Source organism: Schistocerca gregaria, chromosome 6 (genome assembly GCF_023897955.1).
Source record: "Schistocerca gregaria isolate iqSchGreg1 chromosome 6, iqSchGreg1.2, whole genome shotgun sequence".
NCBI classification, from domain to species: domain Eukaryota; kingdom Metazoa; phylum Arthropoda; class Insecta; order Orthoptera; family Acrididae; genus Schistocerca; species Schistocerca gregaria.
The window spans coordinates 248,491,148-248,508,723 of record NC_064925.1 but is presented as its reverse complement, the minus strand read 5'-3'; the positions used below and the strand labels follow the sequence as shown (position 1 = coordinate 248,508,723).

At 37.1% G+C, this 17,576-nt stretch overlaps 1 protein-coding gene across 4 annotated transcripts in view; it reads left to right on the top strand.

The window, feature by feature from the left end:
* Positions 1-17,576, top strand: part of LOC126278568 (protein unc-80 homolog) — a 953,735-nt gene that overhangs the window by 341,713 nt on the left and 594,446 nt on the right. The gene's annotated exons all lie outside the window — the stretch shown is intronic.

Sequence of the window (17,576 nt, the reverse complement as noted above, 5' to 3'; positions counted from 1 at the left end):
TTTTCACAATGTTTTCATAAACTTCTTTAAGATCAAAGTTTTATATGTTTCACACATTTTGGATGTAGCGGTGATGTGTAAATGTCTTTATCACGTCATCCACTTTATATTTCAGCACAAGCCAGCTGCTTAGCATGTCATTGAATTCATTTGCATGAACAACTGAAGCTATGTTTGTTTCTAATTGCTATAATATTGCTATTTAAATGTCTTCATTTTTGTTGAAAATATGATTTCTGCGACCCATCTTCAGAAGAATGGAATAGTTTTATTGCCTCCCTTATATTATTCTATTTCAGTTTTTGTTAAGGAATGGTCCTGTAACAATATGTAGTTAATGTTTTACATTGAAAGATAGATGAATGTGGCATTTGGCAATTAACAATGCCTCTTTATGTGAATAGATTAAATTTAAATTGTTTCAATAATGGCTGTTTGAACATTCATTCTGACACTTCTCACCAAGACAGTGCACAGGTGGATTTTCATTAGATTACAGTAGTCTTATTTATTGAAGAAGCTGATATCTGCTGTGGCAGAAATTGAAACTAATTGTGAAGTTGTTTGAGAAAGATTAACAACAGGTGTACGCTGAAGATCATTGTTGGATCATTGTACTAATAGCCAGAACTTTGTACATAACTATCTGAGAAAAAATTTGCTTAACCGTACCCCTCTATTATGTGCACTCTCAAGCACAATTGTAAGAGAATATTTTAACAACCCCATAATACACTGCTGGGACTGATAGTCTCATAAATACTGAAGAACAAAAATCATTCTAAAATGTTTTTCATGTGATTATAACGTAGAATTGGAACTTTATAAACATACCAATGATGTTAGATTTGATGGTGATAAACAGATCTGTCATCTTTGAAGACACACCCATACAAACTAAAATCAGTAATTGTGATCCACAATAATATGTAGCTAGTATAATAGTTGAAGATGGCTAGGAACAAGATGCCAAGGCACATCATAGTCTACAAACACTCTTATGAAACTTCTTAAGTAGCTTACCTGTTGTAGAAAGGATACAAGACATATGTGTGACATCCACCAGAACAACAATCATCAAAGTTTTCAATCACTACCCTATCAAAATACTGTCATAGGACAAAAAAAATATAATAAAAACTTCCAATCACTATGTTACCAAAAGACTGTCACAGGGCTTGTAAAAAAATAAAGAATAAAAATTAAATTTTTCCACATCAGAGTTGACAGTGCTAACAAAAATCCAGTCATCCATTTTTTATGTAAGGACCACAGTCAGACAGTAGCTAAATGAAAGCCAAATGCTGAATGTTGCTTTAAAATGTTCCTTTGCTAAGGAAAATCATTGCTTGATGGTGTCATTTTATTGTACAGAAGTGACAGACCAGTAAATATTGCTGTTGAAAAACACCAGAATTGTGAAAACTCAACATCAGCTCTGTGGGAGCCATGGCAGGATCTGTATCTAATTCATATCTGAATTAGCAGCCCTACTCTATAATTTACTGCAGATATTTTGAGCAAAGAAGTGCTCCCAGTGACAGAAAGAGAGAGAGAGTGAAGACTAGAATTTAATATCAAGTCACTGTCGACATCATTAGAGATGGACCATAAGTTTGAAACAAAAAGGATGAGGAAGAGAATCATCTTTGTCCTTTTCAAAGAAGCCATAACTCTGTTTGCCTTAATCGGTTTAGAGAAACCAAGAAAAAACTGAAATTTGGATGTTTAAATGAGGATTTGATCTCCATTGTGTTAATTACTAAGCCACATTTTGTGGAATTATTGAAATAGTACAAATCACACTTGTATAAAGGAAACAGCCATCCACAATGCTATATTGTGTTGATTCTTATCTTTTTCAATTTTTACTTTGCTTTATTTGTGAGTATACCTCATGAAAGATAGCACAATCCGCAGTCTAATATTTAAAAAGTCAAACATGGAACATCCAGGTTTGAATAATGACAATATTATAATGACAATGTCTTACCCACCTATCGCCTTCCCTGTCCCCATTCCAGCACTACACAGCCCTCCATTCCACACCAACCCACTCTGCTTTTTACTTCTGTCCTTTTCTGCCCCCCCCCCCCCCCCCCCCTCACCACTCATTGCCCTCCTTCCAACCTCCTGACTGCACCTAGCTGCACTATCCTCTCCCCACCTCATCCCTGTAAGCTCCCACAGTGTGTGTGTGTTGTCTATTCTGATGAAGTTCTATTTGTCCAAAAGCTTTGTTTGACAGTCGTTTTGTTGCATCTTATCTGCTACTCAGTGTCTCCACTTTATGGTGAGTAATAATATTGTTATTATTTACAAAATTTTGATGAAGTGCTGAAATCTGATGATGGTCTTTTGGTTATGGAAAGAGTATAAAACCGTGCTTTAGCTAAGCACTAACATGAAAAATACAACCATGTCTAACTGTGATCTAATCTTGTGGCTCTAATTCAATTTCATCATGAAACATCTATTATTTTTAGGCAATAAATACTTATCACCATCTGTCATGCATGATTGATAGCCCTGGGACCAGGGGATGATACTTCACGAGGTGGTAATTTACCATGAGCAGCACAGCTAGTGTGACATTGTGATACCAGTTTGGCTTATGAAACTACAAATTATAAAAGAAAACCATTATTATTTGTTTGACAATGGTATTTTGCTTCCAGTTTTTTCATGCAACTCAAGCAAATAAATTTGCTCCTGTAAATCAAGATACTGTTCTGCAAAAACAAGTGAGGTGACCTAGTTTATGTTACATAAACAGAAGGCTTGTCTCACTCTGCCCTCTTCCTATCTGATTTTTGGTCAGTAACCAATCACGCCACCTGCCCAGTGTGATCTGTGATGAGAGATTGCCTTCAGTTAAGGGACAGAGGTGCCTACATGTTTGTCATACAGAAGAAAGAATCTGCAAAGTTGATGATTTTTACAGGATTATGTGATTTTGAAGACTGAGGGGCACCAGTTCCCCTTATCCTATTAAGCCCAAATTTAACACAGCAAATTTTTATAGGAAATGAAATCCAACTAGGGGAAAGCCAAAGAAAAAGTAACAAAACTTAAAAAAATTCCTCACGCAAATGGATAGAATATTTACGTAACATTTGCTGACTTAGCATTTCATTAAACTGACTGTAATAAAATGACAATCTTCGTAGTAGCCATGAAACTCCAATCGTGAAATCCAGTGGATTGAGTGATTTTTTTCTGAAAGACTTTTGCGAAATACTTCACCGATGTCTCCTAAATGCAGGGTTTTTCAAAGAGAACATTAAGTGTTATGGAGGTGGTGGTATAGTCTGATTCAAATAAGACATCCCATGTAACATGGGTTCAGTTTTTGTTGTTTAAAGTGATACAGGTAGTTACAGAGACATTTTTTTACCTTCATGTTTGTTACTTCATATACTATGACTTTCTTTAACAATTTTCATTTTGTTTTGAAGTATTGAATTTGTGCTTGAGTTTATCTAATTGAATTTTTCAACATGTTAACAGAATCTTCTGTCGGTTCTTGGTAGAACAGAATTGTTCTTGGTAACAATACCAATTGTTTTGGTAACAATACTCAGTAAATGTCTGAAGATTGCCTTGTAAGCCAAAAACCAGTTAACAAAATAAAAGTAATATAGTAGAACAAAAGCAAACTGGTGCTTTTCAATTATTATGAATTTTTCAACTGTGATTGTGATTTTTTGGTCAACATTCTACTATAACATTTAAGCATTCTGCCTGTATTTACAAATGCTGAATATGCCTATATATTTGTGTATGTTGCTCCTGCTGTTGCTTCTAGAGAATACATGAGAGAATTTCCTAATCACAGAGATTCAAGCCGGCCGCAGTGGCCGAGCAGTTCTAGGTGCTTCAGTCCAGAACCACGCCACTGCTATGGTCGCAGGTTCTAATCCTGCCTTCAGCATGGATGTGTGTGATGTCCTTAGGTTAGTTAGGTTTAAGTAGTTTTAAGTTCTAGGGGACTGATGACCTCAGATATCAAGTCCCATAGTGCTCAGAGCCATTTGAACCATTTTGAACCACAGAGATCCAAGAGTGTTTACTCATTTTCTAACTAAACTGTGGAAGGCTGGCGAATTGCCCAGGCGTCATATATCATTGGGATGTGCAAATGAACAGACTGTGAATGAAGTACAAAGCATTATTCAGATAGTAGAACGTAACCCTTCAACAAGTACACACACAATTTCTATGCATATTTGTGTCCCATATAGAAGAATATGGCAGACATTATCTAGGCATGGGCTCTCTGCTTATCACTTATAATGGATTCAACATCTTCAAGAAGAAGATGAAGGTAGATGACTGCAATTTGGTCATTGGCTAATTGCAAGTTGCAGAGTAATCCAGTTAATACTGTTTACTAATGAAGCCACTGCCACTCATGACAGCATCAGTAACACATGTAACATATTGATGGTCCAGCAAAAATCCACATGCCTTTGTTGATACACATTTTTAAGGACACTTCGCTGAAAATGTGTGGTATGGTATCACAGACGATCAGATGATTCCACTTGGTTACCACTTTAACTTACAGGACCCATTTATCTAGACTTTCTTGTTAACAAGTTTCCAGCATTATTTGAAACTATTCCTTTGGCTGCAGGTATTGTTATGTTCTTCTAGTATGATGAGTCACATGCAGATTCCTATAGTTGTCAAGTGGCACGTCATCTAAACCTAACCAGAAGATGGATCTGCAGATATGGCCACTTTTTTTAGCCACTCATGTTCGTTGGCCTCACTGCTTTAGATTTTTTATTGTAGAGTTGGTTGTAACGTGAAGCCTATAAAGAAACTGTAAACACATGAGACAAATTGATCATTCAATAATGCTGGACTATGAATAGCGCTGCCTCATAAAAGAAAGTCAAGATGACCCCGTAAGAGATACTTGTGGTGGTGTTCAGATAATTCGAAAGTACATTGAAGTCAGCAGTGGAACTTATACCAATCAACATTGAACTTAATCACTTTCCTTTGCTTAAAATCTTCTGTGAGTGCTTGTTTGAGTTGCAGTGAAAAAGTTGAATCTCCATAACCAATAAGAATTGGACACGTGTAGTATGGAATTTTTATTCAAATTAGTCTTCACTAAAGCCTCATAAAATATTTCTGTTCCACCTGAAGTCCACAGTATGTACATTTCTTGGTTCTATAGCCACCTTTGCAATAAGATCAAAATCTTCTTGACAGTAGAAGACAATGTGTTATCTTGGATGGAGAATAAACACCAGATACAGTTGTAATGTCAGTTGTGCCACAGGGAGTTAAGGCAGGGTCATTACTTTTCAGATTGTATATTAATAACTTTGGCTTTCTCCTCTGATTTGCTGTTTGATTCTAAAATCATCTTGGCATAATATTTCAGCTGTCTATCAATCCAACATCTTCAGATGAAACATTCTTGTCGGGTGCTGCTAAAATGAAATGAGCAGTTCATCGAGACTTTACAGCAGTGGGTGAGCTGTTGAAGCACCTTCCAGTGCACACCATGTGGGGAGACTGCACTCACCTCAGGCTGAATAGTAAATATGAAATAATCAACAAGAATCAGTTTGGCTTCCAGAAATATGCCATAGATGCAGAAATATATCTCATTGAAAATGTCAGACTCGGAATCTAAAAATAAATGTGTAGAAGTATTTATGGATCTAACAAAGGCATTCAACTGTGTGCGCCATAAAACTTTAGTAGAAATATTAGGAGTATATGGCATAAGAGGAAATGCAGGAGATGGATTCTCTCATAACTGACAAACAGGAGCCAAATATACTGAAATTATAAAAACTACTGATGAAAAACTAAGATCTGAAACAAGAATTTTACACTTGTCTGTGCCACAAGGCTCCATTCTTGGCCCAGTACTCTTCATTCTATACACAAATCATGTCCCAAATATGATTAGGTATGGTAGTATAGTTACCAATGCAGATGACACAACTCTTCTGTTCACAGATAAAGACACAGAAAAGCTAGAAATAAAAGCCAATGCAGAAGTAAATAATGAATCTCCTGAGTGTTTTGAAGAAAATAAAAGTTTGTACTGCACACCTTGGCTCCCAAGCAAGAACAACAATCCGGATAATTCTTGTCTGGAAAAAAAAATATTGTGCTTGAGAAGACCTAGTGCTATTATCATGAAACTACCATAAAGACAAAGTGCAGAAATACATGTGATGGCTCGACACTTTTATGATATAACTGACATTCAAGCTAGGGGATGGCTAAATTTAACATCATCTTAAAGAAGGAGTTTTCTGACAGTTTCACATGGTTGTATGAATGTTTTGAGTGTCACACTCAAGTGTGGGACACTGTGTAGAACACCTGAAGCATTAAGAGTACAATCTTAACTTTTTGCTAGTTTTTGTTAATCCAAGTCTTAAAATTTTTTGGACTGATGGAGTAGTTACTTATCTGTTCTATGACTTACATCAGGTTTAGCCATTGTGTGCAAAACTTCACATGTGTACAGTGTACTGCACTCATGCCATCTGAGGTTGAACCTGACCTAGCACATCTTGGTCCTTCCTGGAACTGCTTGGTACAGCACAACATTTCATGTAGCTGTGTGATGTGACACTGTTTCTTCCAGAATTTGGTGTGGCATTTTCCAGTTGGCATGACTTTCTTCAGTTACACAGAATCATGGTGTCAGTGCTGTTTATCCTTCACTATTTATTCATGGTGTAAAGGAAGTTCAGAGGGCCAGTTGATGTTTGCACAAAAGGAAGCAGGAACAAAAATTAGAACATTCAGAACAAATTGCAGACCTTTTACTTTAAGTGGACTTGACTGCACACTACAAGCATTAACATGTTTCAGTGTGAGAGACAACTTATTTCTGATTTTGTGGGGATGCATATAAAAAGCAAAGTGGATTGGGGAAGGGGTAATTTCTAACATAAAAACCATCCGTTTCCTTGCACCCACTGGTGTTGCATAAAATATAAAATTCAGAAGAATTCTTTGTGGTAATGAAAGAATTACAGGAATAATTTTATAACCGTTTTGAGTACACTGTCAATCTCACATCTGTTTCCAAGCTATTTTTGAGATCATCTGCCATTTAAATTGAAAATGCCCCTGTGCATGTGCAGATGGAACCGATTGATGTACAATGCATTTCCCATTTAAAAGACATATTCTTTTAAAATAAAACTGTCCAGGAGTTCTAAATAGTTTTCTTTGGGAAGACTATCCACATCTCCATATTGAGCTCACAAATGTGGTGCAACATTTTGATCAATATCAGTGCGCGAAAGGCTTCTTTCGAGTATGGAACTAATTGAGCTGCAATTGTGAAGCAGCTGGAGTGACAAATACCACATGTCAAGTTCTCATAAATTACACATGAAACGGAAAAGAAAGATAGTTATGTGGTTATATTGAATTAAAGATAACATTAATACATTGAAATATAAAAGTACAGATGTTTACCAGATGTCACTAAGGCAGGAACGATGTCAGTCTTCCCTAATATTTGTAACACTACAGTATGTAGTGTGATACTCTTACACACCAGTTGCCACTAAAAAACAGTTTATAAATTGTCAAACTTGAGTCCGCAACATTTTGCAAGTTCAGTGATGAATGAATAATTTATTTTTCAAGCTGTTGTTGTACCTGCCATCTCAAAACTACAGTCTGAGAGATGCTGGATTTTTTTAGGCCGGTATAGTTCAATATCAAGCACACCTCTTTCCTGCACACAACAGCATTGTATTCATGTCAAGTTATGGTATGAAATTTTGTCAGTAGCTTCTTTATTTGAAGAAAATTCCTACTTTAAGTTCAGTTTCTTCATCTCAGTATACTGAATTTTGTCCGTTAGGATACATTCTTTGGCTATTCTCCAACATATCAACTGCTTAGTATATATCATAACTTAATATGTTTCCTTTTTGAACAAAATCTTGAAGCAGCTAAAAAAATTTTTTCCAAATGCTTATTTTCTTTTAATTGAATACCTTCTCTGAAATAGCATCACTTTGTTGCTTAACCAAACTGTAAAGTAACTGCTAGCATCTCAGTGTATATGTCTGAGTTCTTTACAATCAGTGTGTCCATAATTAATATAAACATTAATATGTAGGCCATGTGGCTCATTTCCTGCACTTGAAGGTGAGTGAAGATTCTTTTTGCAGAAGAATTAAAACTTTTACACTCCGAGCTCTTTAATAAAGATGTTTTTGCCTGTTGCTTTGTTAATGCAATATACACATCCCCTTTCAGGGTAGCAGTGTTCATGAAGACTTCCAGTTACTGAGTGACCATATCTTTCCTGACCTGCTTTGCGAGTAAATTATTCTTGAATTTTTAAAATGTTTTTCATGTAGTTACTTCTGTTAATTCATCCTGATATTTTTGTGTTTTTGGATTTAGTGTTATTGAAGAAATCACATTTTTAAAACTCTCAGCATGATTTTGTTAAAATTAACTTGTAACAATTTAATGTTACTAACAATGTACAATTTTCTTGATAGTGGCATGCGATAGATTTCCCTACATGTCAAAAGACCCTTCTTGAACTCTTACTATCCACTCAAAGCTGACATACACCCCAATTACAGCATTTTTAATTACAAATAAAAATTCACCTGTGATACAAAATCATAAATGAGAACTTCATAAAGTCTTTGGCTTTTGACAGCACAGACTGGTAGTCAGGTAAATTTACTGCATTAAGCCATCTACTTATCAATCTCAATGTGACAAATTTTTTTGTATTAACAAATATTAAAAGAAAATGCACTAAGAGTTTTGTTTTGACATCTCAGACTTAAAAATCCACCACTGTTGCCCAGATCTTGTTGCAATTTCTTGTTAATCAAGAGATTTTTCAGCAAGTGTAACACAACTATTTGTGTCTTGTAAATGATGATTATATGAAAGCACTCCCTTCTGTTCTAAATTGGGCTATAATGTGCTACAGAACTGTTGAATAAGTTCAATGATTTGAATTGTTCATGGTCATAACGTCTGATGGTGTTGTGTAAATTACACAATATTTCCATGAGGCAGCTGCTCGTCATCTTCAGTGACTACTGACATACTGCTATTGTGACTTGCAAATTTCTGTACTGGCTTGCAAGAAAGACACAACCACAAGGGGCAGGGCTATAATGTCATTGTCAACCCCCACAGTCCCCTTGCCAGATTAAAGAACCACCGTTTCCACAGATGTGGTGCAGGAAAATATGGTCACAAGCTTCTGGTCCCAGTGTACACACACATGGGCACACGGCTTAACTTTCCCATGCTGTGCCTGCAGAGGCCACAACACCTGTAGATGATGAACAGGTGCCTCTTGGGAACATTTTGCAGTCTACTCAACACCTGCTGATGTTTTCCTGTGAACAATTCAAGAAATTATTACATAAGGAAAGCCTCAAACAGCACAAGTTCAACTATCCAGAAGAAATTTTCTATCCACTATGGATTGTTTGCTGATTTAAAACTCCCTGGCAGATAAAACCTAATGTTGGACCAAGACTTGAAAGGCAAAGTTCACAGGGCCAACTCCTAGTCTAGCACGCACTTTTATCTGTCAGGAAGTTACAAGTTCATTTATGTGCTACAGGGTGCTACACAACCACATTTCAACTACAAAGTGGCAAGTAAAGATAACTTGTATGCAGAAACTGTTGGATTCATACTGATGAATGAAGATTAAGTACTCACAATATGAAATACTCATATTTTTAACTGAAAACATGGTGATTAAAGTGAAAACTACATAATATATAGCGCTGAATCTGAAAAAATTAATGACATATTTTTTGGATGTAAATCATCTACCCAAGAAGACCATCCTAGGAGAGAAAATCAAGTAGTCACACTAATACATCTGATTGCAGCGATGACAGTGCAAAGGAAAATTAAAACATTCAGAGCATCCCATAGCTTTGAAGTTAACAATTTTTTTTTTTTTTTTTTTCAGATGTGTGCTGACTGTGAACCTCTCACTAACACCTGTCAAACACAATACACCAAGTATCATTCTTTTTTTAATGAAAACAAATACTGCCTTTCTCATTGATATAGTTGCTCTATTTAACAGAAACATGCAAAACATATATACACTCTTGGGATTCCAAATAAAGCATAAGCAGAAGCTATCTTAACATTGGTAATCTCTCAGTTGATATATCTACCATGAAAGTTCTCTTAAATACAATGCTCATCAGAAGCCAATTACCCTGAGCATCTTTAGAACTGGCTGCAATTTTCAGCATTGCAGTTCCATACTGTTGCTTTCTATACTGTAAGCTAGGGTAGGCCTAATCTTTAGTAAAAGAGCTGCCATATATTACGTCTATGTCTGTGACGTCTTTGTATGTATGTGTCATAAAGCTTTTGCACATTTTTACAAAAACATTTTTTTCATTTATGCCTGTTTTGAATGATGAAATTTTATATGTTTACTTTCTTGGCTGTAGTGGTCCAAAAAATAACAAATATAACTCCTGTGAAGATGTGAAATACAATTAAATAATAATTATTATTACAAATGCCTTTTCTAAATGATGATATACAGGACATTGGAAAATTGTTATCTTGTCTTTCCAATTCACTGTTGTATATTTTCCTATTCCGAATTTGAACGGAGGAAAACATTGACAGTCCAGGAGTAGATTGTGAAGAGAGCCAATTCCCAGTCCTTTGCTAGTAAACAGCTGTGATGTGACCACCAAAAGTTATAAACCATTGTTGTGCTGGAATTGTGCCACTGTATCTTGGAATTTCTGTGCCATGCTCTTCAAGTGCAAGTATATGAATATTATTTATTGTCAGGTTCAGAAAGAAATAAGAAACAAATTCTACTCTCACATTCAGCTCTCACTTGTGGCAGCGTCTATACTGCTACAGTTTTGTGCTAAGCAAGATATTCTGTCACGTTCAGCACAGAACTGGAAGTGCAAATTTATTTATGGCATTTGTTGTAATATTGTGGAACAGGTTCAATACTCATGTGTTATGACCTTTTTGAACAGCAACAATCTCATCTTATGGATTTATCATGGCCTCTCTGCATACCAACCTTCTGGAATTTAACTAAACCTGATGGTATATTGCATTCAGAGTGCACTAGATGACAGTGCTTAGGTTGAGGACATTTGCTTTGACTTCCAGGAGGCATTCAGTACTGTTTCACACTGTCATCTACCAGACAAACTAAGAGCTTGTGGAATATGCAACCAGGTTTTCAGTTTTATTCATGACATCCTTTTTTATCATGATGAGATGAGAAGTTATAAAAGTAACTTTTGGTGGACACTTGGGTTGTATCACAGATCTGCCCGTTAAGTCTCCCATGACCCGGCATTCTAGGTGATTCTCCCCTGACTCTCCCGATTTTCCTAAACTTGCCAGTCCTTTTCCTTCTTCCTTCCCTTTCTGTAACTGAATTTTTTAGAATTCTGAGAATTTTTCATTGTTTTAGTTTTCAGTTAATTTTTTGTAATTTTGGATTGGTAAGAACCGTTACTATAACAAAGGATATTTCTGTATCCCGCTACTGCAGAATAATACTGCAGCAACAAAATATGAACTAGAGAATAAAACTTAAATTGCATAGGAAAAATGCCATAACAAAAAGAAAACAGTGCTCATACAAGAATTTGCCAACAGCAAAATGTGTCAAAAGGTTTTGGAAGACAATGCATTGCTTTGTGACAACGAATTACCTCTGATGAGCGTGACGTCACAACTATTTACATTAGATTCATGTAAGCAGTTGCGAGCGGGATAATGCGCATGTGTAGTTGAGTCACGTATGAGTAGTACCTTCTCCCGCTTCTGGCTACAGAAATGTTGCTGTTGGTTGTGTACCCAGCAAACCGGGGTATCTGAACCGGGCGTCAATTTCGTTGGTGAGGGGGGCCAATTCGTATTGTTGAGGAAAAAAAACCTTGTTTCACAAAGCGCCAAGCAATTAGCGCACATTAGTCTATTGATTATTCAAATGATTTTGAAACGCATCCTGTTGATTTCGGAATGAATCATAAGTCGATTGTGTGCATAGTATACGTGATGTCCATGCCAGGGGAATCCTCGTCGCATATAGAAGTAAACTTCCCTGCAGACAAAATGGGATTGGGCTATTAGAGCTGAGCGGAATAAAGCAGAACGGGAGAAAGCTGTTTGTTTATGTGATTGATTGGGTATGCAAATGATTAGCGTTATTATGATTACTAGCGAAGTCCATAGATTCAGACTACCAGAGTGAAAATAAACAACTAACAGGAATAACCGGTAAGAAAGATTACGTTATCTTCTCGGTGTATCCAAGAAAATGAAATTTTGACAGACAATTTTTGACCAGATCGCTACAGTAGAAAGGGCAAGTTGTACATTTCCTGGCTAGCAGCTGCTTAAGTTCTATTCTGGGAGAAGCACTGAAAACACATTGTACGAACACGTAATAACGCCTAACCAGAGAATAATCGCTGGATAACTAAACCAGTGATTCTGGAGGGTTAGTAGAGTTAACCGGAGAATGAATGAGCTTTAACAATGATAGGAATAGTTACAGAATTAGTGATGTGAAGATAGTTTGTTAGAATGAAGAAGGAGAAGAAATGGGGACTTCACACAGATTATGGAATAATATGACGATTCCAAATTTATACAAAAATTTCGTACTACTACTCTTCGATCTCAGGCTTCAAAAACTGGAGCGTATGAATGAAATGTGCAACTATTTCCTAAAATAAAGCTTTTTCTTGTAGTAGGCCAAATAGGCATTTCATATTGGTACTTCGCGAATTAGATTCTGTCATATTATAAAAATGACAATTATTTCCAAAACAGTCTCTCTTATTTGGTGTGTGTTACAGTTGCTGCAATATTAGAAAGACCTGTTTTCTTTTGTCTAGCAGACAGTGACAAAATAGATTTAATCAGATCGAGAAACCACACCAGTCTTGGCTACTATTTGCATTAACAGCTTTTTCAGTATTAGACAATGACATTTAGAATTTTCATGTAGCAACACGTTTGACGAACTTTGATGAGGTAATAGATTCTTTCGCAGAAAGGAAAGCACATCATGTAAAGCTGTACCAAGATTAGAGACAAAAAAAAAAAAAAAACGCTAAGACTTAAGGATTGAAGAAATGTGTACTGTTTTGCTTGTCTCTCGTCATACCTGGTTTTATGTATCCTGTATTTCACAGAGCGAGGTGGCCCAGTGGTACGCACACTGGGCTCGCATTTGGGAGGACGACAGTTCAATCCCGCGTCTGGCCATCCTGATTTAGGTTTTCCGTTATTTCCCTAAATCTCTTCATGCAAATTCTGGGATGTTTCCTTTGAAAAGGGCATGGTCAGCTTCCTTACCCATCCTTCCCTAATCCAATGAGACCGATGACCTTGCAATTTGTACTCCTCCACCAAAACAACCCAACCCTTTATTTCATTTTATGCCACACAGAACAGTAAGTTATTAGCCAATAGGCAATAAAGAGTCCAAATTTTCTGAAGAGTTCTTGTTCTTCCAGTTACAGATAATCCCATCCAGTATTAACTGCGAGGTTTCCTTTATTAAAAAAAAAAAAAAAAAAGAGGGGCATTATGTCAAACCGGCCAACTGGGAGCAGGAGAAGCACCACAGGACTTTATAATTTCTGCTGTCCTGATATAGTTTGATGGCATCCATTACAAAATATACACATTTGAGTTCCACAATGTGAAGTACAGTGACATGTGGTAGAAGAATGCTGTGTGAAGAGGAGTGGCACTGCACTTTGGCACACTTTCATTTCTTTGAAGTTTTATGCATCAGACTCTTCAGAAAGACGTGTGCTACAAAATGAACACATTTTTGAAAAGTCCTATCTCAAATGCTCGAGAGGGGAGGGGGCGGGGCATCATCTAGTATTGCCCCAGTTCGAAATATCGTAGATCCAGGGCTGATGCGCAGAGCAGTCCGAGTTACAGTGGGGGGTTTACATTTAGTGATTTTTCTGTTGCCTCTTCGTTTATTGCTCTCACACCAATTAAAAAAAAAGTGATTTCTGTGGCTGGGAGCTATCAAATGAATTAAAATACATTCACATGATTATGGAAGGCTACAGTACGTTGTCAATTCCAGATCTTATTTTATTTCCACCTTTCTGACAGTCAAGGATTAATAACCTTTTAGAACAATGAAGTTATTTGTGTCGCTTTGCTAAAGAAATTCGATTTTTATTTGTCTTTTCCACTGAGGCAGCCATTTTGTTTCAAATGAAGTATTTAATTCCACATTATTGGCTAGTTTCAACTATTCACTGCCTTTCAAGTGCACGTTTTCATCTCCTAGCACATATGGCATTATGCCATAACAAATAAGCAAACATGAGATAATACAGTACTGGTACTCCAAGAAAATTTACATTTTGAAAATCACACTGAAAAGCTTAATATTAGATCGAGGCCTACTTCGCTGCAAATCTGGACATATGAATGTGCAGTTTCATGCGAATTATTCATTTCAGTATGGTTCAAGAAAGTCTGGCTCTCTTGGAGTATTCTCTGATGTCTTGTTTCTTTTATGACATAATGTAAGATCTTTTAATGTTTTACACATACAAACATGGGCTTTCTATGTCATCGTAGCTGCGCAAGTGCGGGGACGCCTCTTATGTGGCACTCTCTGGCATGTCTTCTTTCTTCAGGTCTTCAGTCCTGAGACTGGTTTGATGCAGCTCTCCATGCTACTCTATCCTGTTCAAGCTTCTTCATCTCCCAGTACCTACTGCAACCTACATCCTTCTGAATCTGCTTAGTGTAGTCATGTCTTGGTCTCCCCCTACAATTTTTACCCTCCACGCTGCCCTCCAATACTAAATTGGTGAACCCTTGATGCCTCAGAACATGTCCTACCAACCGATAGCTTAATTTTGTCAAGTTGTGCCACATACTCCTCTTCTCCCCAATTCTGTTCAATACAAATACTTTCAGAAATGACTTCCTGACACTTAAATCTATACTCGATGTTAACAAATTTCTCTTCTTCAGAAACGCTTTCCTTGCCATTGCCAATCTACATTTTATATCCTCTCTACTTCGACCATCATCAGTTATTTTGCTCCCCAAATAGCAAAACTCCTTTACTACTTTAAGTGTCTCATTTCCTAATCTAATTCTCTCAGCATCACCCGACTTAATTCGACTACATTCCATTATCCTTTTGCTTTTGTTGATGTTCATCTTATATCCTCCTTTCAAGACTCTATCCATTCCGGTCAACTGCTCTTCCAAGTCCTTTGCTGTCTCTGACAGAATTACAATGTCATCGGAACCTCAAAGTTTTTATTTTTTCTCCATGGATTTTAATACTCACTCCGAATTTTTCTTTTGTTTCCTCCACTGCTCGCTCAATATACAGATTGAATAACATCAGGGAGAGACTAAAACCCTGTCTCACTCCCTTCCCAACCACTGCCTCCCTTTCATGTCCCTCGACTCTAATAACTGCCATCTGGTTTCTATACAAATTGTAAATAGCCTTTCACTCCCTGTATTTTACCCCTGCCGCCTTCAGAATTTGAAAGAGAGTATTCCAGTCAACATTATCAAAATCTTTCTCTAAGGCTACAAATGCTAGAAACGTAGGTATGCCCTTCCTTAATCTAGCTTCTAAGATAAGTCGTAGGGTCAGTATTGCCTCACGCGTTTCAACATTTCTTCGGAGTCCAAACTGATCTTCCCCAAGGTCGTCTTCTACTAGTTTTTCCATTCGTCTGTAAATAATTCGTGTTAGTATTTTGCAGCTGTGACTTATTAAACTGATAGTTCAGTAATTTTCATATCTGTCCACACCTGCTTTCTTTGCGATTGGAATTATTATATTCTTCTTGAAGTCTGAGGGTATTTCGCCTGTCTCATACATCTTGCTCAACAGATGGTAGAGTTTTGTCAGGACTGACTCTCCCAAGGCCGTCAGTAGTTCCAATAGAATGTTGTCTACTCCGGGGGCCTTGTTTCGACTCAGGTCTTTCAGTGCTCTGTCAAACTCTTCACGCAGTATCGTATCTCCAATTTCATCTTCATCTATACCCACTTCCATTTCCATAATACTGTCCTCAAGTACATCGCCCTTGTATAGACCCTCTATATACACCTTCCACCTTTCTGCTTTCCCTTCTTTGCTTAGAACTGGGTTTCCATCTGAGCTCTTGATGTTCATACAAGTGGTTCTCTTATCTCCAAAGATCTCTTTAATTTTCCTGTAGGCAGTATCTATCTTACCCCTAGTAAGATAAGCCTCTACATCCTTATATTTGTCCTCTAGCCATGCCTGGCTAGCCATTTTGCACTTCCTGTCGATCTCATTTTTGAGACGTCTGTATTCCTTTTTGCCTGCTTCATTTACTGCATTTTTATATTTTCTTCTCTCATCAATTAAATTCAATATTTCTTCTGTTACCCAAGGATTTCTACTAGCCCTTGTCTTTTTACTTACTTGATCCTCTGCTGCCTTCACTACTTCATCCCTCAAAGCTACCCATTCTTCTTCTACTGTATTTCTTTCCCATTCCTGACAATTGTTCCCTTATGCTCTCCCTGAAACTCTGTACAACCTCTGGTTCTTTTAGTTTATCCAGGTCCCATCTCCTTAAATTCCCACCTTTTTGCAGTTTCTTCAGTTTTAATCTACAGGTCATACCCAATAGATTGTGGTCAGAGTCCACATCTGCCCCTTGAAATGTCTTACAATTTAAAACCTGGTTCCTAAATCTCTGTCTTACCATTATATAATCTATCTGAAACCTGTCGGTATCTCCAGGCTTCTTCCATGTATACAGCCTTCTTTTATGATTCTTGAACCAAGTGTTAGCTATGATTAAGTTGTGCTCTGTGCAAAATCCTACCAGGCGGCTTCCTCTTTCATGTCTTACCCCCAATCCATATTCACCTAATATGTTTCCTCCTCTCCCTTTTCCTGCTACCGAATTCCAGTCACCCATGACTATTCAATTTTCGTCACCCTTCACTATCTGAATAATTTCTTTTATTTCATCATACATTTCTACAATTTCTTCATCATCTGCAGAGCTAGTTGGCATATAAACTTGTACTACTGTAGTAGGTGTGGGCTTCGTATCTATCTTGGCCACAGTAATGCGTTCACTATGCTGTTTGTAGTAGCTTACCCGCATTCCTATTTTACTATTCATTATTAAACCTACTCCTGCATTACCCCTATTTGATTTTGTATTTATAACCCTGTAGTCACCTGACCAGAATTCTTGCTCCTCCTGCCATCGAACTTCACTAATTCCCATTATATCTAACTTTACCATATCCATTTCCCTTTTTAAATTTTCTAACCTACCTGCCCGATTAAGGGATCTGACATTCCACACTCCGATCCATAGAACGCCAGTTTTCTTTCTCCTGATAACGACATCCTCTTGAGTAGTCCCCGCCCGGAGATCCGAATGGGGGACTATTTTACCTCCGGAATATTTTACCCAACAGGACGCCATCATCATATAATCATACAGTAAAGCTGCATGCCCTCGGGAAAAATTACGGCTGTAGTTTCC